General features: G+C 41.4%; 1 long non-coding RNA gene across 1 annotated transcript; it reads right to left on the bottom strand.

Moving 5' to 3' along the window:
* Window positions 1-15,173: 15,173 nt before the first annotated feature.
* On the bottom strand, window positions 15,174-18,703 carry LOC118360943 (uncharacterized). Its single transcript, XR_004820945.2, has 2 exons — window positions 18,371-18,703; window positions 15,174-15,786 (listed from the first exon to the last, which is right to left on the bottom strand). It is a non-coding gene; the product is annotated as an uncharacterized LOC118360943 (long non-coding RNA).
* Between the last annotated feature and the right edge of the window lie 3,607 nt (window positions 18,704-22,310).

Here is a 22,310-nt window from a genome sequence, read left to right as displayed (position 1 = left end):
TATAGTACAGCTACCTTCTTTGAAATTGTAGTAGGTGACAGGAGATTTGGTCTCGGACCACTTGAGTTTAAAGTCCTCCAGTCTTGTCGTAGATCCGTTGCCATCCTCTACTCTCACAATAGGAGGTTAATACTCTAAATATTTAATCAAGATCTATGTTGAATTGTCTTAAAATGTCACATCATTGGTATAGGGGAGTGACTCCTTCAAAGAAAAAGAAGGGCCCCGGGCCCCTAGGCTCCTCTGTCCCTCTCCCTCTCTGGGTACGGTAGTAACAACACCACCCTGGGGGATGACCTCCTGCTCCCACTGAGGTACCTCTCCTCCAAACACACACCTTCCACACCCAGAAATATGGATTAAAACACACACACACAAGCCTGTATACACTCGCACACACACACACACACGCACGCATACACACCTAAACACACACACATACATACACTCATAAAGTACGTGCACGCATACACACACTTGAATGTAGGTATGTTTAGTGTAGTACAATGGAGTTTCCGTGCCCTATTCATGTGTGAGCCTTCAACTCTGCTATTCACTAAGGCTCAGGCTGGTACAGTAATAACATAGATGGCGTAGGTGACCGTATCTATTTAACCCTTCAGGAAACCAAGACCATGCATTGTTGGATAAGATATGCATCTCATTTTACTCATTTAGTGGTATACTGTATCGCTCAACTGACTCAGAGTGCCAAATTATATTCAGCAAGTGTCAATAGATACTATAACTACAAAGGTGGGAACTCCAGCGAAAGTATTTTTTCCTAAACTATAAGAAATAACTTTGGTTGGACACTGTCTTTTCTTTTCTTTGTTCACGGAAGCACATAGGAACTGTTTTGCACTGTATGAGTAACTGGCAGTGTATGCCTCTCCTGTTACTTATTATCAAAAAACTTGAACAGAAATAATAGAATTGAACAAAATCCAAAATGACATCCTACCATTCCCCACACACACCTGGCCCTCCATTCTCTGTTGGCCCCCCTCCTTCAGTGCTGCAGACGTCTCCTGGTTACCTCGGAGGCCAGCCTCCTTGTCCTTTTGCGGTTGGCCTTCCCCTCTACTGGGTTCTGATGTCACTTCCTGTATCTGGTTGTTGTAGGCCAGGGACTCGCTGTCTCCCACCTCCTCCTGCTGTGTTGAACCCCTGGCTCTGGCTCTCCTTGGGCAGGTTGTCTCCACAGACCAGCTGGTGTCCGGCAGCCCTCTAATATTCAACTCTATTAAGACATGGAGCCCAATATACACTAGGGTTTGACAACTGATGTACAACAATGGTTTTGACACTGATATTTTTGTTATGCAACCCAGTTCTCCGATGACATCACTGACCGCTGACCCAGATAGTGGGAGTACTGGAGCAGGAGGAGTTTTTCCATTCAATGTCAAAGTGGTACAAATGGTATTTTTCATTTATAGCCTAGTACATTTTGTCAAATTGTATCATTCTTCTATGCTTTATAGATAATTAAGAATGAAAATATTTGTATTTATTTAAAGTAATTCATATGTCACCAAATGCATGAAATGTAGGCCTGTTTTGCAACATGCAGAAGTAGGTAGGCAGTACGTGATTTTTATTTCACCTTTATTTAACCATGTGATGACCTCTGACCTTATCTAGAGCTGGTCCTGTTGCACACTGATGCCTGTAGAACTGGAGGGAAAACTTGAGATATGCATATGGCTAGGTCCTAAACACAAGCCTTTTATGTATGCATTTCAACCAGTCCACGAGGCCAAGAAAAGGAGAAAAAAATTGCCCATGCTGAAATGAAATAGTGTAAGCCAATATGTTGCAATTCAGTGTTAGTCGATGTAGGTCTTGGTCTGTACCGTGCCAACTGAGTAATAAAGTGTGTAAACAACCAATGGTTGCATGGGAGATTAGTGCTTTGGAAACAGTTAGATTGAATCTTGCAACAATACCACCACAAAATATACTACTCAAGGATATGAATACCATTTGCACGCCACCTCCAAGTTCGGCATCATTCATTATTAAAGCCCTTCCCAACAACGCAGAGAGAAAAAAAGAGAAATAATAGAATAAATACACAATGAGAAACAATAATTTCGATATATACAGGGGTACCAGTACCGAGTCAATGTGCAGGGGTACGAGGTAATTTAGGTATATATGTACAGTACCAGTCAAAGGTTGTTGGCTGCTTTTCCTTCACTCTGCAGTCCAACTCATCCCAAATCATCTCAATTCGGTAGAGGTCAGGAGAATGTGGAGGCCAGGTCATCTGATGCAGCACTCCATCCCTCTCCTTCTTGGTAAAATAGCCCTTACACAGCCTGGCGGTGTGTTTTGGGTCATTGTCTTGTTGAAAAACAAATGATAGACCCACTAACCGCAAACCAGAAGGGATGGCGTATCGCTGCAGAATGCTGTGCTAGCCATGCTGGTTAAGTGTGCCTTGAATTCTAAATAAATCACAGACAATGTCACCAGCAAAGCAACCCCACACCATCACACCTCATGCTTCACAGTTGGAACCACACACCACACACTCATCAGACCTATGGACATATTTCCACCGATCTAATGTCCATTGCTCATGTTTCTTGGCCCAAGCAAGTCTCTTCTTATTATTAGTGTCCTTTAGTAGTGGTATCTTTGCAGCAATTCGACAATGAATGCCTGATTCACGTTGTCTCCTCTAAACAGTTGATGCTGAGATGTGTCTGTTACTTGAACTCTGTGAAGCATGTATTTGGGCTACAATTTCCGAGGCTGGTAACTCTAATGAACTTGTCCTCTGCAGTAGAGGTAACTTTGGTTCTTCCTTTCCAGTTTCATCATAGCACTTGATGGTTTTTGCAACTGCACTTGAAGAAACTTTCAAAGTTCTTGACATTGTCCTGATTGACTGACCTTCATGTCTTAAAGTAATGATGGACAATTGTTTCTCTTTGCTTATTTGAGCTGTTCTTGCCATAATATGGACGTGGTCTTTTACCAAATAGGGCTATCTTCTGTATACCACCCCTACCTTGTCACAACACAACTGATTGGCTCAAATGCATTAAGAAGGAAAGAAGTTCCAAATTAAATTTTAACAAGGCACAAATGTCAATTGAAATGCATTCCAGGTGACTACCTCATGAAGCTGGTTGAGAGAATGCCAAGAATATGCAAAGATGTCATCAAGGCAAAAGGTGGCTACTTTGAAGAATCTCAAATATAAATTATATTTTGATTTGTTTAACACTTTTTTGGTTACTACATGAGTCCATATGTGTTATTTCATAGTTTGGATGTCTTCACTATTATTCTACAATGTAGAAAATAGTCAAAATAAAGAAAAACCCTTGAATGTGTAGATGTGTCCAAACCTTTGACTGGTACTGCACATATAGATAGGTGTAACGGATGTGAAACGGCTAGCTTAGTTAGCGGTGGTGCGCACTAAATAGCGTTTCAATCGGTGATGTCACTTGCTCTGAGACCTTGAAGTAGTAGTTCCCCTTGCTCTGCAAGGACCGCGGCTTTTGTGGAGCGATGGGTAATGATGCTTCGTGGGTGACTGTTGTTGATGTGTGCAGAGGGTCCCTGGTTTGCGCCCGGGTATGGGCGAGGGGACGGTCTAAAGTTATACTGTTACATTGGTGCCGTGACCTGGATCACTGGTTGCTGCGGAAGAAAGGAGGAGGTCAAAAGGGGGGTGAGTGTAACGGATGTGAAACGGCTAGCTTAGTTAGCGGTGGTGCGCGCTAAATAGCATTTCAATCGGTGACGTCACTTGCTCTGAGACCTTGAAGTAGTAGTTCCCCTTGCTCTGCAAGGGCCGCGGCTTTTGTGGAGCGATGGGTAATGATGCTTTGTGGGTGACTGTTGTTGATGTGTGCAGAGGGTCCCTGGTTCTCGCCCGGGTATGCGCGAGGGGACGTTCTAAAGTTATACTGTTACATAGGGATGAAGTGACGAATATGATAAAGTATGGATAAAGTGAGACATATGAGAACAGAGTGTCAATCAAAAGGATTTACCAATTTTCAAGGGATTGTATCTAACAAAAGTGCAATATAATATTTGATAGTGGATGCACACATGCTTTTACATACTGGTATAATGAAAATGAAAAATCTATCCAGGAGACATTTCTTTCAAGCTTCAGGTACTCCACACCTTATTTATTCCATTTATTCAGTTTTGATTGAATTGTTTTCCTAAACATTGTCAAATTTGATATGCTTTCTAGGTTTAATTTTGTACACTTTTTGTTTATTTTTGTGTATCATTTTTCTGCAATATGGATCAACTGGCAAATACTAGTAGCTAAGGAACCCTTTCCTTTTTTCTCTCCCAGATAATTTTTGCTTCCCTTTTGGTAAATACAGTAATCACTCCCCATCTCAATCATTTTCTTACGGAGGACCCAACCCATTACAGTTGGCAATTACCACTAATCCTATCCCTACCTCCCAACACCCTGATAATTTACTGGTAATGGTGTCATTGCATCTACCTTTAGCAGAGTTGCCAACAACCACAAGTATCCAGTTTTCAGGGACATACCTATCTTCAAACTAGCTTCCTTTGCCGATGAAAACCGGATGTGAGAACTTCGCTCAGGCGTTCCTTCTACCTCTGCTATGTTAGGTTACATTGCATCAAACAGCCATGCAACTCTACAATATCCTATTGTCTGATTGGGTAGGATAAGGATTTAGATTTTATTGTATTTTACGTATGAATGGATTTTGTATTTCTTTATGAATATAAAAGTTGGTAAATAATGCCCAAAGAAAGTAATGACCAACAATACACCAATCAATTTTCCCAATAAATCCAAATATTACATTTTAAGTTCAGTTGTTGCTTGGTAGGACATTGAGGACACTAAGCACCCCTACCTTTTACATGGAACCCTCCCATATTATTGTGTTAAAGTGCTTTGTGTTTTGTTAGTGTTCAGCCAATGTTAGTCACACCTTGATAAAGAACCGCCATCTGATAGACACTGTGCAAAGGGCTGCGTAGGTAGACAAAGAAAACAGGTTTGTTTTACAACCCTGACTGTCGGGGTTGGCGGGAGTCTCCGCTGACTCCCGCCTATTTGTGCACATTCATTGATTCATTGTGTCAATTGTGTGCACTTTGTTTGTCAATGTCTATCAATCCCCGCATTTCCCCAGCACTCGATAATGTTTGGTTATTGTAGCCTAATTTATGTTCAGTCATTACCTAAATATATTATTACATGCATAGCCTATATTTCTCATTCTAGAAGTTGTTTGAAGAGCTCAGAAACTGCGCAACACTTGTTATGAAGAAAGAAGCTATGGTTTATTTAACTCTATTTACCAGTTTTATGTCAATTGTTTCATTGTCTTTTGCTTGGAGCACATGTCTGGTTTTTCCACCTTGTCCAATGGTGTGTGAACGTGCCATTCCATAATGGCTACTGTGGCTAATGCTAGCTAGCATGAGGACGAAAAGGGCAGTTTTCCAAGAAAACTAGCAGTATTCCAATCTTCTCAATGGTGCAGTGTGGATGAAGGTCAAATTTAGAATACCTGCATTGAGGTACGTTTTCCGATCCGATCTCGCACCGGCTCCACAGTGTCTTAAGGTAACCATGATTGAAAGTACGAAAGTCGCTCTGGATAAGAGACTCTGCTAAATGACTCAAATTTTATTGAGTTCCAACTCCAGTGCAGCTCAGAGTAAACTAGCATAATGTTAGGGACAGAATTTTCTGGCAATTTAGACCCCAACTGTGACTTGAATGGTTAGTACAGATTTTGGCATATAATAAGCTTTTTATTTAGAATAGTCTGTTTGAAGTCTAGAACTTTGTATATATAATCAATTGAATTGTACATTTATCACCATCATCACCAGCACTGTGTAAATAAATTCAACCACCATTTACACCTCTACCTGCCTGCCTACTGCTGAATCTTTGTCCTCACGACTGCTACAAGGTCACTATTTTACACCGTGGCTCGCCATTGGGGGAGACAGGGGAAGATGTGTGTATGTGGAGATTTGCCTATTCCCATGCCATTCCAACTGCCTCATGCACCAGGTGATAAGCAATTGTAGTGCACCCTCCAGTCATGGTGTCTCTGCACAACCCATTATACAGAGGGATTCTCCTTGTCAAGGTGTTATAGTGGAAGTGAAGGAGTTTGGTGTAAAGAAAGGCTGTTTTCAATGGCTCTCTCACACCATTCATGATATCCTTACAGAATTACAGTGGCAGTGGGGGCTTTAGGGGTTTCCCATGCTTAGGGTCAGATTTATTCCACTGAGGGAGAGATATACATCCTGTTACATAAGACAGGATTTGCCAGCCTCCCCCAACTGTGAGAACCAGGTAAGAAGTGTCTATCATGTTTTTCAGTGAAACCTCATCCCTTTTGAGAGGAAAAAGCTAAATGTTGTGAATATATTGTATGAGAATAATGCACTAATTCTAGGATAGAAAAGCTCCTTGTCTTGAGTTTTGCTTTTGTGGGTGTTTGCTATTACACAAGATGAATATGTTTTTTAGGGTGGTAGAACTACCTCCAATAGATGTTGGCTCATTGAGGATCATTCATCATCATTAATCTTTATACTAAACTATAACTGTCATGTCCCTAATCGAAACATACGCTCCCATCCAAATGAACCCCTTCTTGCAATTCAATTGACATACCCGTACGTGTGTTTGACTTCTCTCAGTGAAGATGGCTGTTAGAGGAGGTAATGACACTCGATGAAATAGCTATGAATTGCTTTCATTTTCTGTAAGTGTCAGAATGCAATTTGGGTTTCCAAATACATCCAAATATACAGTGCATTTGGAAAGTATTCAGACCCTTTACTCAGTACTTTGTTGAAACACCTTTGTCAGCAATTACAGTCTTGTGTCTTCTTGGGTACAACCTTACAAGCTTGGCACACCTGTATCTGGGGAGTTTCTCCCATTATTCTCTGCAGATCCTCTCAAGCTCTGTCAGGTTGGATGGGGAGCGTTGCTGCACAGCTATTTTCAGGTCTCTCCAGAGATGTTAGATCGGGTTCCCATTTCAGTCCGGGCTCTGGCTGGGCCACTCAAGGACATTCAGAGACTTGTCCTGAAGCCAATCCTGTGTTGTCTTGGCTGTGTGCTTAGTGTCGTTGTCCTGTTGGAAGGTGAACCTTCACCCCAGCCTGAGGTCTTGAGCACTCTGGAGCTGGTTTTCATCAAGGATCTGTCTGTACTTTGTTCTGTTCATCTTTCCCTTGATCCTGACTAGTCTCACAGTCCATGCCTATGAAAAACATCCCCACAGCATGATGCTGCCACCATAATTTATTTTTATTTCACCTTTATTTAACCAGGTATGCTAGTTGAGAACAAGTTCTCATTTACAACTGCCAAGATAAAACAAAGCAGTTTGACACATAAAACAACACAGAGTTACACATGGAATAAAGAAACATACAGTCAATAATACAGTAGGAAAAAAAGTATATATAAAGTGTGTGCAAGGGAGGTAAGGCAATAAAGTAGGCCATAGTGGCGAGGTAATTACAATATAGCAATTAAACACTAGAGTGATAGATGTGCAGAAGATGAATGTGCAAGTAGAGATACTCGAGTGCAAAGGAGCAAAATATGGGAATGAGGTAGTTGGATGGGCTATTTACAGATGGGCTATTTACAGATGGGCTATGTACAGGTGCAATGATCTGTGAGCTGCTCTGACAGCTGGTGTTTGAAGTTAGTGAGGGAGATAAGAGTCTCCAGCTTCAGCTATTTTTGCAGTTTGTTCTAGTCATTGGCAGCAGAGAGCTGGAAGGACAGGCGGCCAAAGGAGGAATTGGTTTTAGGGGTGACCGTAGGGATGGTACCAGGTTGGCGCTTGGAATTTAGGCCAGAGTTCACTCTTGGTTCCATCAGACCAGAGAATCTTGTTTCTCATGGTCTGAGAGTCTTTAGGTGCCTTTTGGCAAACTCCAAGCGGGGTGTCATGTACCTTTTACTGAGGAGGGGCTTCCTTCTGGCCAAGGCCCTTCTCCCCCGATTGCTCAGTTTGGCCGGGCGGCCAACTCTAGGAAGAGCCTTGGTGGTTCCCAACATCTAGGAAGAGTCTTGGTGGTTCCCATTTAAGAATTATGGAGGCCACTGTGTTCTTGGTGACCTTCAGTGCTGCAGAAATGTTTTGGTACCCTTCCCCAGACCTGTTCTCGACACAATCCTGTCTCAGAGCTCTACGGACAATTTCTTTGACAACTGTGGGACCTTATATAGACAGGTGTGTGCCTTTCCAAATCATGTGCAGTCAATTGATTTGACCACAGGTGGACTCCAATCAATTTGTAGAAACATCTCAAGGATGATCAATGGAAACAGGATGCAGCTGAGCTCAATTGTGAGTTTCATAGCAAGGGGTCTGAATACTTATGGGAATTAAGTAAAAAGCATTTCTAAAAACTTTTTTGCTTCGTCATTATGGGGTATTGTGTGTAGATTGCTGAGTTTTTTAACATGTTTTATCCATTTTAGAAAAAGTCTGTAATGTAACAAAATGTGGAAAAAGTCAAGGTGTCTGAGTGCTTTCCGAACGCACAATATACCAACTATGCCACAATGCCCTAAATCCTACTGCGTGTTCAATCTCTCTGACTCACTCTACCGGAGATCCCTCCCCGTGTGTGTGTGTGTGTGTGTGTGTGTGTGTGTGTGTGTGTGTGTGTGTGTGTGTGTGTGTGTGTGTGTGTGTGTGTGTGTGTGTGTGTGTGTGTGTGTGTGTGTGTGTGTGTGTGTGTGTGTGCGTGTGTGCGTGTGCGTGTGCGTGTGCGTGTGCGTGCCTGAATATTTTGGGTTCATTTTGTTAAGACCCTCCAGGACCAGACTTGTCCAGAGCTGATTGTTGCTAAATACATTTTTCCTCTTTCTATCTGTAAAATACTAAAAACATGTATGTCAAATGCATTTTTGCTACATTTTCTAGTATAAAAAATGTACAACAAATCAACAATTCCCTGGGCAAGTCTGGAGAATATATCTAAGGATCACCACACAATATTTGGTGAATGCTTCTGAAGCTGAGAAACATTTCTTGGCATGAGTCTGATTTTCGGGAAATATCAGTTAAAGACAAATATATGCAATTTATTCTACAAAACGCCAAACGTCGATTTAGACCCAATTACCAACTTTTCAAGGTTACTAAATATAGTCCAGTTTGTAACATTCTTTATGAAATGGGCTTTAAAATGATGTGTAATTAGAAATGATTGATGCATGTCCATTTTAAAGTGGTTAAAATCCATTAACATTTTGATGACAATAGTATGATAAACTAAAGAAAATGTACTTTTCATTAAGTTTTTTTCATTTTTATGTATACTTTATGGAAATTCTAATATTAATAGACCAAAATCCAACAAATCTCAAAATTGACAGGTAGATGCAAAAATGTAAATTCAGCCTGTGTTGCCTGGCCTTAAACGCGGCCCCTCTTTCATGGGGCTGTTTCACCTCACTGGTAAACCCAGGTGAACCTCACCCTCCGTGGTGAATCGCAGGAATCTGGTCGGACGGCACTGGCGCATGCACAGACCAGCACTGGAATCCTCCCTCTCCCAGCTACGGGCAGTCTGTGATGTCACACAAATGTTCAAATAGTTGACTACCCCTGAAGTTTTTACATTTTTTAAAGTAATTTATTTAAATAGTTTAAAAATATATATATATCTGCACCCCTTCCTTGATTTGGCATGAATATATCATTTTGTGACCATGAACTCACACGGAAAGTGGATGTCCAGTCAAAGCATCAAGGGAAATAAAACTTCATTGCATGGTATTAGTCAGTTACACATTTGTTGGCTGTTTGTTAACCAAACACCTATTCATTAGCATTGGAAAACCATTACATAGTAGTGAGGGATGAAGACTATTTCCTCTGAACCTTTTAACTTGCTCAGCTCTTGTTCTGCATCGGAGATCAGTGGGGTCCCGGGCCTGGTTTAGTAAATGGTCGAATGGACTCTCTGTTTGTGTTCCTCCTGATACAATCAGAGTTCCAAGGAAACCAACCCCACAGAGGGGTATACTACAAAGAGGATCAATGAGTTAGCCAGCTAACAACCAGAAATAACAGTTGATTTTCTGATTCATTAAGATTAATTAAGAAAGCTAAACATATATATACTGTGTCTGTTTTTTGGTTGTTGAGTCAATTAGACCATTCCCAATTCAAGCTTATCGTTTCAAAAACTTATTTTAGAATATTTTGGCAAGTTAGGACAACTCCTTGATCCTCCTTTATAGTGTACATCTCAAGCCTCTAACAGCTGTAATTAAACACCAATGGGGTTTTGCTATTTGTGTGTTTGTGTGTGTCTGTGTGAGTGCGAGCGTGCATGTGTGCATGTTAAAGCTACAATTCGTAGCGGTGAGCCTGCAACGTCCGTTTGCGATATTACAACAACAAAGAAGTCCCTTCAAACACTGTTTTTTGCCTCGGACATCGCTGCACATCATTGCACATAGAACAGCAGAGTATGTGCTAAACAATTTTACAAAGATGCTGGATGCTCCTTTCCTCCTGTCATAAACAAAACAAAAACAACAACAAATGCTCCTGGGGAGTCCAGTGGCGCTGTTTCGCTTCATGTGGATTCCAGCTTTAAGAGGGAATCTCTGGCCCTAAAATCTGTGAAAAGTGGCCCTATGCATCTCAGTCTAACAACGAGACACACTGGGCAGCCTGTTAGGAGGTGCTTTCGGGCAGGAGTTGGAACACAATGAGGGCTTGGCTTGGCTGATAGGGGGACCTCATGGGTAAATTGAGACATTTAAAAAGGAGCTCTGTTCAGATGTAACCTGATCTCCACCTGACTGGGGCCAGGCATTGCACTCTGCCTGGTAAAGAGTCCCCTGAACACAATGATCGGAGAAAACAGCAAGGACAGGCCTACATATCATCACATTCATATTCCTTCACACAAAACTATGTGACTAGAAAACATAATTCAATGCATTCAGACAACACTTTATGATCACAGTCAAAAAGAAAGGCGCAAAGTCAAATATTATTTTTCTTTCAGGTTTATTTTATATTTTCACGTCATATTTTTATTGCCAAACATATATAGTTATCTACAGCTTGGTTGTTACAAGTTTTACTGTACCTGGAGAAATGCCAAACTCTGGGCAAGTTTCCCATGTAGAATTTAGTAACCATGAGAACCCTGAGGGACACTGAGCGAATACGCAAATCTTTATTTTATTAAGTAAGATAATACCAAATTAAATGTTCTTCTAAATCCTTTATTTACATGAACATAATATTACATCCATATAGATATAAAATAATTGACAGAGAGAGAGCGAGAGAGAGAGAGAAGATTTGAATGCACCTTTAAGCATATAAATTACTTCTGGCATCACAAATATCCCAAAATGCTGTATAGCTTTCTTTTAGACATCCTGGGCCGCTGCTCAAGGAAGAAACTCTGACACAAGCTTGGCACATGGAAAATCACTGGCAACTTAATCAATCTTCCAGTGCAAAGTTCCTTTATAGTTATTGTCTTTATCACGATAAACACCATATCTCAACCCATCTGTCATTTCAACCATTGTGTCCATGTTCTGGTCATATACACACACAAACACAGTGTATACACATAGTGTAGACCTAAGAGCTCAAACTTCTGTGCAAGAAGGAGAGAGGGAAAAAAGAAGGTAATGCCATTCAATGGACGGCATTACCAGACAGTATTAGACAGGGATAAATAGATCTAACCATGTCTGGTAAGACGCCAATCAACAGGCCATGGAGCTAGGACTGAAGGACTCTCTGAACCAACCGTCCCCTGTACGCAGAGGGAGCCAGCTGGAAAAAGGCAGGATGAGATGCAAGAAGAGACAGGCTGAAAAAGATACAGTATGTCAGTCTGTCTGTCCGTCCGTCTGTCTCACACACAGACATGGATACTAGTTTGTCTTTTTCGTATTCTCAAAGACTATGTTATATGGAGTTAATTTACAATGAAGACAAAAGACATATTGATGATTGACTGGTCACGTCAAAGATATAGAAAAATAGCTTAAGTGGGAAAATGTGGTGCCTTTTCACCACAAATGAAATCCTCATGCCACTTTAAGGTTCAGTGCAACATCTAAATGGTCTTTTTAACCGTGTGAAAAGGAGAGGGGATAAAAAAGGGAAAGAAAAAATATGACAAACACTGAACCATTCCGTGTGTCTATGTCATAGATAAAGGCAAACGACATGAGGTGAGCCAATAAAGGTGTGGTTCAATATTTGTGGGGTAATTCTCCCTCCTTAAACAAACATTCAGACTGTGCCGGCTCCTTGTTTATTATTTTCCTATGTCTGTGCTGCCTGTTTGAGAGCTTTACCTACTCAATTGGGATTTATTTTTCTTCATGGAAGACCATGAAAAATGGGAGACATGGAACGAGATGGAAGTTTTCCTTAAGGGATCAATTCATTCAAGTCTATGGCTGTTTATCAGTTGCTTATGACAAAAAGGAAACACAATAAAAACATTCTAATTGTAACCAAAAAGATGCGAGGCACACCACTTTTGTTCTCCAATACAGCCTAGTAAAACGACAAAAGACACTACAGATAGAGTTATGGGATATACTTAGCAGTGATTAAAAAAAGAGCAATCATTCATATGAAGGGAGAGAGAGAGGGGGAGGCTGGGGGGAGTCAAGGAGGATGTTGTTGAGTTTCTTTCTTTCGTAAGTGCTCAGGTGAGCTCGTGTCAGTTTCAGGATGTGCCACGCAGGTAAGGCGAGCTGAACCAATCACAGTGACACAATACAAAGCCATACGCTGCAGGGGGGAGGGTACACGGAAATGAGTAGTACGACCGGTGGAACCATCAACCGACTGGTATTCTTTAACTCAGGCTGGGAGGGGCCACTATAAAACAGGACAGGGAAGTGGATAATACAAAGACTGGGTGAGCTAGGGCCCCTAACTGTCTCCTATACTTGTCCTCTCGGTTCTCGTAATCCGTTCGTGCTACTAATCTACTCCACTTGCTTAAATTGATTCCTAACTGAGTAACACTAAGATATTTCAACTACTTTGATTGAAAAAGCACCCCATTCATATCTGCCATACCTTTTTCCAATATGATTCACAAAATAAGCACTTCATATGCCTATATTTTTGACAAATAAATGATGACGTTAAAACGGATAATTTTTCAGATGTGTAGTTTTAGCTAGTGTAATAAAGATGTGCCAAACGGAAGATTTAGGACAATCTCCATGGACAATCGCCCATGTAGAATCAAGTCAACTCAAAAGAGGGGAAACACAATATCATTCTCTTCCCAGTTTCCTGGTATAGCCAGCCCACCTCTGCATGCTAGCAAAATTCTAACCAAAATTACAGATGCGACGCTCAACCAAGTCTTCTTATCGGTGACGTTATCGGACATCAAATCCTTGAAGAAAGATGGAGTGTTGAAACTGTGTGTTCAAACTGTGTGTTCAAACTGTGTGTTTAAACTGTGTGTTCAAACTGGAGTCAAGTGCTTCCATTACCACAGTACAGTTACCACAGATAATCTGATCAGGTATTGCCTATGGTAGGTTTTCATCAAGGGGTAACACCTGACCCTCTATGTCTGTCCATAGCTGAGGAGTATCTCTGGAGGTATGTGAGTCACCCAGGAAACATCGTTACCAGACAGTGTTAGAACACAGTTGTACAATCCAGCACTGTCAGGTAAGATGGATCCTGAAAGCCATTTCAGTGGGAACCAAGCCATTTAATTTGAAACAAAACGGCCGCCAAGTTGAGGTAAAGTGTGCTAATGTAGCTAGCTAATGTCGTAAGATGTGTGGTGTCTCACTGTAGTTAGCAGATGGCTATCATCATCATTACCAGGCAGTATTAGAGAGAGTGATTATATCCAATGCTGCCTCGTAAGATGGGGATGGCCATCCAAACATGAATAGGAGACAAACAATGGGTCATAAAAGTTATTATTTTACAGGCTAACCATCCTTTGGTAGGTTTGTGTGTGGATAAGCCCCGCCTATGGGCATAATGGTGGCTTCAGGGACATTCCACTCTGAAAAGAGAGGGGTGTTCTAAACTGTTGACAACCCTAGCTGTGGATGCAAATAATCATTAGAAGGCCAGTCTATCACATCTCTGAAACTACATTTATATTTACCAGAAAGAAGGAGAAACTTATACAAAATCAAGTATACCCCCCTACCCAGGCACACATACAACCCGTCATCAATATCCATTACAACCCCACTTCAGTTAACGCAACACATTTTGGCTTTGGGTGGACTTCACTATCTCAAACTCAAACTAGCAGTGATAAGTTTCGATATATCAACTAACCCTCAGGACCTGAACAAGAGATGAAGTCAGGGAAACCACTTATTTGAAACTTGCCTCAAAACTAAAAATACAGCTTGTTGTACGGCAGACAGGGTCTTTGTTCTAGTAGGGGCTGTAGCTTAGGCTGGTTACAGGAGAGTGGGCCACAGTGGCTGTTAATGATTGCCCAAACCTGTTCTGACTGGTCTAGTTCTATGGCACAGCAAGGCTGAGACGGCTGCTTTTCTTAAAATGGATGCAACTTTTCCCTCATTCCGAACATCCATTCTAGACTAACCCCACTGCATTTTTCATAATCAAAACTGAAGCAACAAGGCTTTGGGGGGAGTTGTTCCGTATTCACATTGCATGTCACTGAAGATGTTAGCACAATTAGCACGTTGTTGCAACATGCTGTTTTGGCACCAAACTCTGCTAATTTTAATTTCAACAGTAATTTGATTAAATGTTGAAAACAAAGGGGGAAATTAATGCCTTGCTTTTTCCTGTTCCTCATTTATTTGTGTTTGTAATGTGATGAAAGCCTGGAGGAATGCTGGACTGACCTGAACTGTTCCTATGCAGTGTGTGCAGAAGGTCATTGAGACAGCCTTCGTTTACTGAATAACATGGGCGATTCACAGGTACTGTACACAGTGTGAAAATATCACACTCATTAGAATCCCATATGACGTAATGCTGCATGCTCATTATTTCTATTTATGTAAGATAAAGACTCAAATATAGTATGTTACAGTATTCCTGAATTAGTCATTCTATTTACATTGCCACTTAAAATAATAGTGACACAAGTCGGAATTAAAATTGAAATATGTATACATTTAGTCGACAATGAAAAGTGCCTACAAACTACTTGCATCGTGCTTTGTAAAAAGAAAAATGTTATTAACTGTATATTTTTGAGACATGGTACATTAAGTCAGCAATACTTATACCAATGAACTATTTGAATATATTTGAAACAGGAATAATTTTCTGTAAACCTGAAACAAAAATAGAATCAAGACAATCTTGTGTCCAGAGGGAAAGAATAAAGTGACTTCCAGTCATCCTGCCAGTGAGCTAAATGGAAGAGCTTTAGTGAATGAGAGAGAGTGAGAGAGCAGGAGAGAGGAGAGAGGAGAGAGAAAGACAGAGCAGAAGGGAGGGAAATGAAAATGGAGAATGCACCTGTAACCTTACCGTTGTGAAAAGGAACCCAAAAGGAAAGAATGTAACAAAACAAAGTGATTAAAGGTGGGGGGAGGGGGGAGAAAATATCTTGAATTTCCAGAAACTAGAGCCTGTAAACACTTCAGCTTCTTCCCGGTCAGTCAGTCAGGCCCCATGAAATGAGAAAGCCAAGCAGACCTGCTCTCTGCAGCAGCCTCTATTTAGTTAATCATCAGCATTATAAACCAGGGCTGCAGGCCTGAGGAAGAGAGAGAGAGAAAGAGAGAGAGAGATTTGTGAGAAAGAATGAGTATTAAAGCTTTTGGAATGAAGAAGAAGACAATGGAAATAAAAGTTCAAGTCAAGTAGACCCTATAGTTTCAAGCATTACTGGAGTACTTGGCATCCTACCACCAACAAGTACTTGCTATGCATTTCTTCTGTTATCTTTCCTTCTTTTAGCTTCGCTTAAGTTTTCTCCCTTTCTCCCTGGAACTCATCCCTGTTTTGGCTGAAGTTATTCCGTTGTTGGAGCTGTTGTTCATTTGGCGTGGCGCTTATGGCTGCCCATGCTGTAGCCTTACTGAGTTGTGAGGCGTGATCAGGTAACTCTGCTCTGCCCTCTCCGTTGGAATGTGACTCCACTGTGAAATGAACAACCTGATAGGTAAACCGGCCTGGCCCTTAATCAATAGTTGGCATTTTTGTGGAGAACATTGGCAGGGAAATACAAAACCTTATTTAAGGTTAAACCTTATCTCAACACAACTAATTAACCCTCCAGACTACTGGAGAGAAGAGCTTTGTGGCTGGATTTGTCGCTTTTGTCACTTGTTCAATTCCCCTCTGCTAAATCACTGAATTAAGTGAAATTCAATTCACTATTCTACTATTTTATCAGAGTTAAATATTTCAGTTTAGAACTATCACTGTTTCCTTTCCCTTTCAGTTTTAAATATTTTCTATGAGTGAGTGAAATCTACAAGACATTTGTTAAGCAAAAAAGGTTTGTAGACTCTCTCACGCACAGTGCCTTAATTCAGTAATCTATATTTCAGTTTGGGTTGGTATAAATCTCACAAATATAGATTAGCATTTCCAATTTTCCTCACATTGATATTAAAGCTAGGAATAGACAAGAGTAATTTATTTCCATGGTTTGTCTAATTATATTTTCTTCCCTTAACATATCGTTAAATAGATTGCCTTTAACGTATAGTTAAATAAAGGTTCAATAAAGAAAATACAAAAATATCCTTAAAACCCTGCCAATGTTTCACATATTTTTATAGCACCTATTGCCATTGATTTATCGAGGCACAAAGCAACAGCATTCCATCAAGATATAACGACTATAACGTTAATGGTTTAAACCGGTTATTGCACAAGCTGCATAGTCAGTCATACTGTACCTATTTAAATTGCCTGTTCTTCAGTTCACAAACTTAATGTTTTTTTTCCTGACCTCTCACCTTACTCCGTGATTGGCACTACAGTTTTCTCTCACCGAGAGGAAAGACACTAGTACATTTGTTCTTAGTTTCACGTCTGTTTTCCAAGTTGTAAAAAAAACTTTAAATTATATTAAAAATTCAACCACCATTTTGTATGGCCTGCCAATACAGCAAGTCACATACTATGGAAATTCTCTACAGACACTCGTGATATCTGTAATGCCCAAACCATAGCCATAATCTTTAAAAAGCTATAAACAATTACAAATGACTCATTCATGTATGTGTAATAATTGCGCAAATGTCTCTCTCTCTCTCGCCACCAAACAAAATCTTCCGCCTCACTCCTCACATTTTCCCTCCATTTATAAACAACCCCTTTATAATTCCATGAAATATGCAAAATATTAGTTTAATCTTCTTGCCAACATAAAACATTCCAAAAACAACCATCATCATGGCGATTTTATAATCCCAGAAGCCTAACAATATATAACAGTCCTTATTGACTTGCAATTGAAACCACACAGGAGAGTAAAATGGATGAGCAGACATTTTACGTTCAACATACATCCACCAAATGAAGCCTCTTATTTCTCACATCAAATATTAAGACAGAGATTTATATTTCAAATCTCTATCTTTACATTCCAAAGGAAACAAGTAAGAACAAGCCTTGGTATTTTAGTCTCCTTTTCAAGACATGCAACATCCTAACAAAAGGCTGCGATGAGACTCTTATTCAACAGGTATCAGAGATAAGTTATCAAAAACCATTTTAAATCAACAAGAAATGCTCCCATGCATTCTTTATAATTGTTTATCAGAAATAGATACATTATTTTAAATACATGATAACAATGTTTCTTTTGTGAAATAATCAAAACATTCAACATGATTTCTTCGTTAATTGATTATCATCAGCTTTTCTAGATGTAAAACTAGCATAATGTTACCATAACTGCTCAAATGTTCCCTCAAATGTGCATTGGAGGGAAAAAGCCGCTGTCTTTATATCCTTTGACAAGTCTGGCTGTTTGCCTCTACCTGCCCCAACTGGTCTTTCCAGTTTAGTAATGAACGTTTGGCTCTATTGTTCCCTCTTTTTCTTTCTCTTTAAATGGACTGGAATCTGGTACGGTTTATGATATACTTGCCATCGAAGCATGCATTTTCCTGTAACAGCACACAAATACCAACAACCTTTGTTTGCTTGCCATCCACTTACTGGCCATTACACAAGTATACACACAACTGGGCTTCAGTGTACCTGTAAGCCGGTGCTGAACAAGGGCGATGACAAAGCAAATATATCACAAATAATGTCGGAGGAAATCGTACACTGATCAAAGAGAAAACAAATAAAGAGATATCATGTTGGTGAGTTACCCTTTCCTTCCCAGGTGTGGTCAAGCGAGCCAGAAACCCATGACAAGAGCCATCATTGTGCGCTGGCTGCTGGCTGCTGGCTGCTGGCTCCTGGCTGCTGGGGCTGCTGGCTTCATATGCTTGTCTTCCTCTTCTCTCCTCTCACAGAGAGACTACCTCTACGATGATCGCTTTGAAAAAGTCGTCAATCTCAGGCAAGAGAATTTGCTCGGCTTGACTAGACACCCAACGAGGAGGCAAAGAACTAACACCAAAAACCTAATCAACAGGTTTGACTCGGTTCAAGGGAGCTTGCGGCGCCGCTACCTGGTTAAGCTCCTTAAGATGAGTCGACTGAATTTGTAAAGGGGCTAGGTTTACATGTAAAGGGGCTAGGTTTACCCCCCCCACACACACAGGTGTAATTTTCAGGTTTCAGCCAATCCCCTAAGCCTTTGGCGCTCACAGGTGTGTCCCCTGCGCTGCAGTGGGCCAATCAGGTCTCAGACTAACCCCAGTCCCCCCTCCAGTCCCACCTCACCAGTTCGACTGCCCCCATGTTTATGATGTCAGCCCGAGCTTCTGTTCTTCTGTTCCTATCACAACACAAACTGCACCACCATCATCCACGATGGGGTGTGGGGGGTGGAGTCTACCTAAAATCCTCTGTAGAAAACCACATGACCTCTGGCTTACTTGTCAGCGTATATGAAATGGCTGTAACCTGAAATACCTGCTCTTTGCCCTTGTCTCTTTCAGTCTCTCTATTTTCTGTTCACACACCCATTCCAGCCTCAATGGCTAACAAATAAAGCCCTACTGGTTTACAGCCAGAATGACAGTTGAACAAAGTACCAGTAGGTGAAACAGACAGACAGAGAGACACATGCCATTGGAGGCGAGCCAGGGAAGGCCAGGGAAGGAGAAGGAGGGAGAGAGAGGGGGGGGGGAGGTGACAGAAGCAGGATATGTTGGTCTATCAATCACTGGGGCTGATGGGGCTGAGGCAGAGGCTGAGGCCCGGAGGCATCAGGCCCTAATCCCTGGGCTGGGCTGGCTGGCTGGCTGTCTAGTTGGCTGTGCTGGGCTGACTAGTGGGCAAGGCAGCCACTGTGGTCCTGGTGTAATTGACTGGATTAGCTTTGACAATACAAACAATGCCAGATTCAGATCCTGTTTCAGGGGAGCGGGCGTGGCACAGATTGCCGCGAAGCAGGCGAGAGGAGAGGTGATTGTTCGAATTGGCAGGCCACAGATATACATGGAGTGTACAACAGTTGAGGCTGCTGAGGGGAGGACTGCTCATAATAATGGCTGGAATGGAGTGAATGGAATAGTATCAAACACATTCTTGTTTGATATGTGTTTGATACCATTCCATTCACTCCATTCCAGCCATTATTATGAGCCGTCCTCCCCTCAGCAGCCTCCACTGGTGAACAAAACATTAGGAACACTTTCCTATTATTGAGTTGCACCCCTCTTTTGCCCTCAGAAAAGCCTAAATTCGCTGGGAGATGGACTCTACAAGGTGTCGAAAGCATTCAATAGGGATGCTGGCCCATGTTGACTCCAATGCTTCCCACAGTTGTGTCAAGTTGGCTGGATGTCGTTTGGATTGTGGACCATACTTAATACACACGGGAAACTGTTGAGTGTGAAAAACCTTTTGACACACTCCAACCAGTGTGTCGGGCACTACATTACTCCGTTCAAAGGCACTTAAATCTTTAGTCTTGCCCATTCCCTTTCCCTTCATCCACTGAATGGCACATATACACAATCCATACCTCAATTGTCTCAAGGCTTAAAAATCCTTCTTTAACCTGTCTCCTCCCCTTCATCTACATTGATTGAAGTGGGTTTAACAGGTGAAATCAATAAGGGATCATAGCAGTCAGCTGACTTCACCTGGTCAGTCTATGTCATGGAAAGAGCAGGTGTTTTGAGTAGAATTATGCAGACTCCATCTAATTTGAACATTTCTTTGAAAATGTAACTAAGCAAGTCAGTTAAGAACAAATTCTTATTTTCAATGACAGCGGGTTAACTGCCTTGTTCAGGGGCAAAACAACAGACCTTTACCTTGTCAGCTCGGGGATTTGAACTTCCAACACTCTAACCACCTGCCGCCACTGAACATGATAGCAGTTGGAGACACAACCCGTCATAGAGTAGCAGTGGCCTTACATTTAACATTACATTTTAGTTAGCAGAGCGGCTTACAGGCAATGTATTCAACTAATATTAATAAAAACAACCACATACAGTGGTTGTGAGAGTGGAATGACTACTCAGGGAAGACTATGATTTGTGTTTATTTTTCTGCATTTAGCAGACATGGGTAACAACTATGGGTGCACCAAAGCATCCAAGTGTTCAAGCACACAGACAAAATGCCTTGTGAAGGCATGTTTCCTTCCAAAAAATAACTATTAGCTTTTCTGCTTCTCTCTAAAGTTGTTCCTGAGTGAAAGTTAGCCCTTTTCAAAGGGATTGGTGAGTAAATTGCCCTGGTCTGAAAGGTTTGCTTTGTTTAGCATTTTCATTTGCATTCCAAATTAGGTTTAGAGTGAGGAGCTGGGGCACAACCTGAGTTCATTTGAGTACTGATGGGTATCAGGCTGGCCTGTCACGCGAGGGAGGATGTAAAGACATCCATCAACACTGGTCCAGCGTTAACTACAGCTTCACACACACACTAAACACACACTCATTCACAGACGCACCCACGCACGCACACACACACACACACACACACACACACACACACACACACACACACACACACACACACACACACACACACACACACACACACACACACACACACACACACACACACACACATAAAACACACAGCAAACACACAGCACCACAATTCTGCTAAAAGGGCTAGTGCTCATGCCATCATAGAGTGTATGTGTTTTTGTATTACTTTGCATTTATGCCCTGTTGTACCCACTTTCCCATTGTGTTTATCAAATTGTATCCACTTCTTATTGTCTGATTAGTCATTGTTGATTTTGTGAGGTCATTCATTTTAAATGTAATATAATTTGGTCAGTTTGTCTGTTTGTGGTCAGCTTGTGGACTTTTATGACCCCTCCTCCCAAATAGATCCCTGTAACCTTACGCCACTGGACACTAGTTAGACATTAGGTCAGCCCTAAAGACAGTCTGTGAGTTATGATCACATTTCATTTTGTCATCACTCAGGTTTTACAATTTCACCTAGCTACCTACATGATTTTCCCCCTCTTACATCGTAAGCCAAGTCATCGTTTTGTCATTACTCGTCAGTACTTGTCCTCCATTAGGCCAATATGCTGAATCTTTTTGTTTTGTTTTATCCACCTGTCTTCCTTTTGTCCTTCCGCTCAGTGACTGTGGGATAATTACAGAGGTTGACATTGTTTTACAGGAAATTAAAGGACTTAGCACAGGTGTGATGCTGAAAGAGCTCTCATTATCATGATCAGTGCTGAACCATTGATTTCTATGAAGTTTCTCACCAATTAGTCTTTGCACTACTCAAGAGTTCAGCTACCTCTGAGTTGACCAGAGATGAGCTATGAGTGGGAATGAATGACTAGGCCTACTACATAGATACATTTCATGTGACAGATTACCTTAACTCACTGTAACTCCATATTGTGATGTGTTCCTATATGAAAGAGGTTTAGAAGTGATATGAGAGGAGTTGTGTGTGTGTGGATTATTCACCTGGGGACTGCCACACACAAGCAGGCTAGCTACCACAGCCTTGCTCCAACTTGCTGCCATATACCACCAGGTAATTGGGCCCCAAGGATTGTGTGGGGGCAGGGTGTGTGTGTGTGTGTGTCTCGGTCTCGGAGAGCCATCCCATAAGCCCCAATGGGGTTGTTGCCATAGGGACACAGGGAAAGGGGAGTCAGACATACCAATTATTAAAGCACCTTTATTCCACAACACATCT

Source organism: Oncorhynchus keta, chromosome 28, assembly GCF_023373465.1.
Source record: "Oncorhynchus keta strain PuntledgeMale-10-30-2019 chromosome 28, Oket_V2, whole genome shotgun sequence".
Lineage (NCBI taxonomy): Eukaryota > Metazoa > Chordata > Actinopteri > Salmoniformes > Salmonidae > Oncorhynchus > Oncorhynchus keta.
The sequence above is the reverse complement of the archived record's forward strand: the minus strand, read 5'-3'. Positions and strand labels throughout refer to the sequence as shown.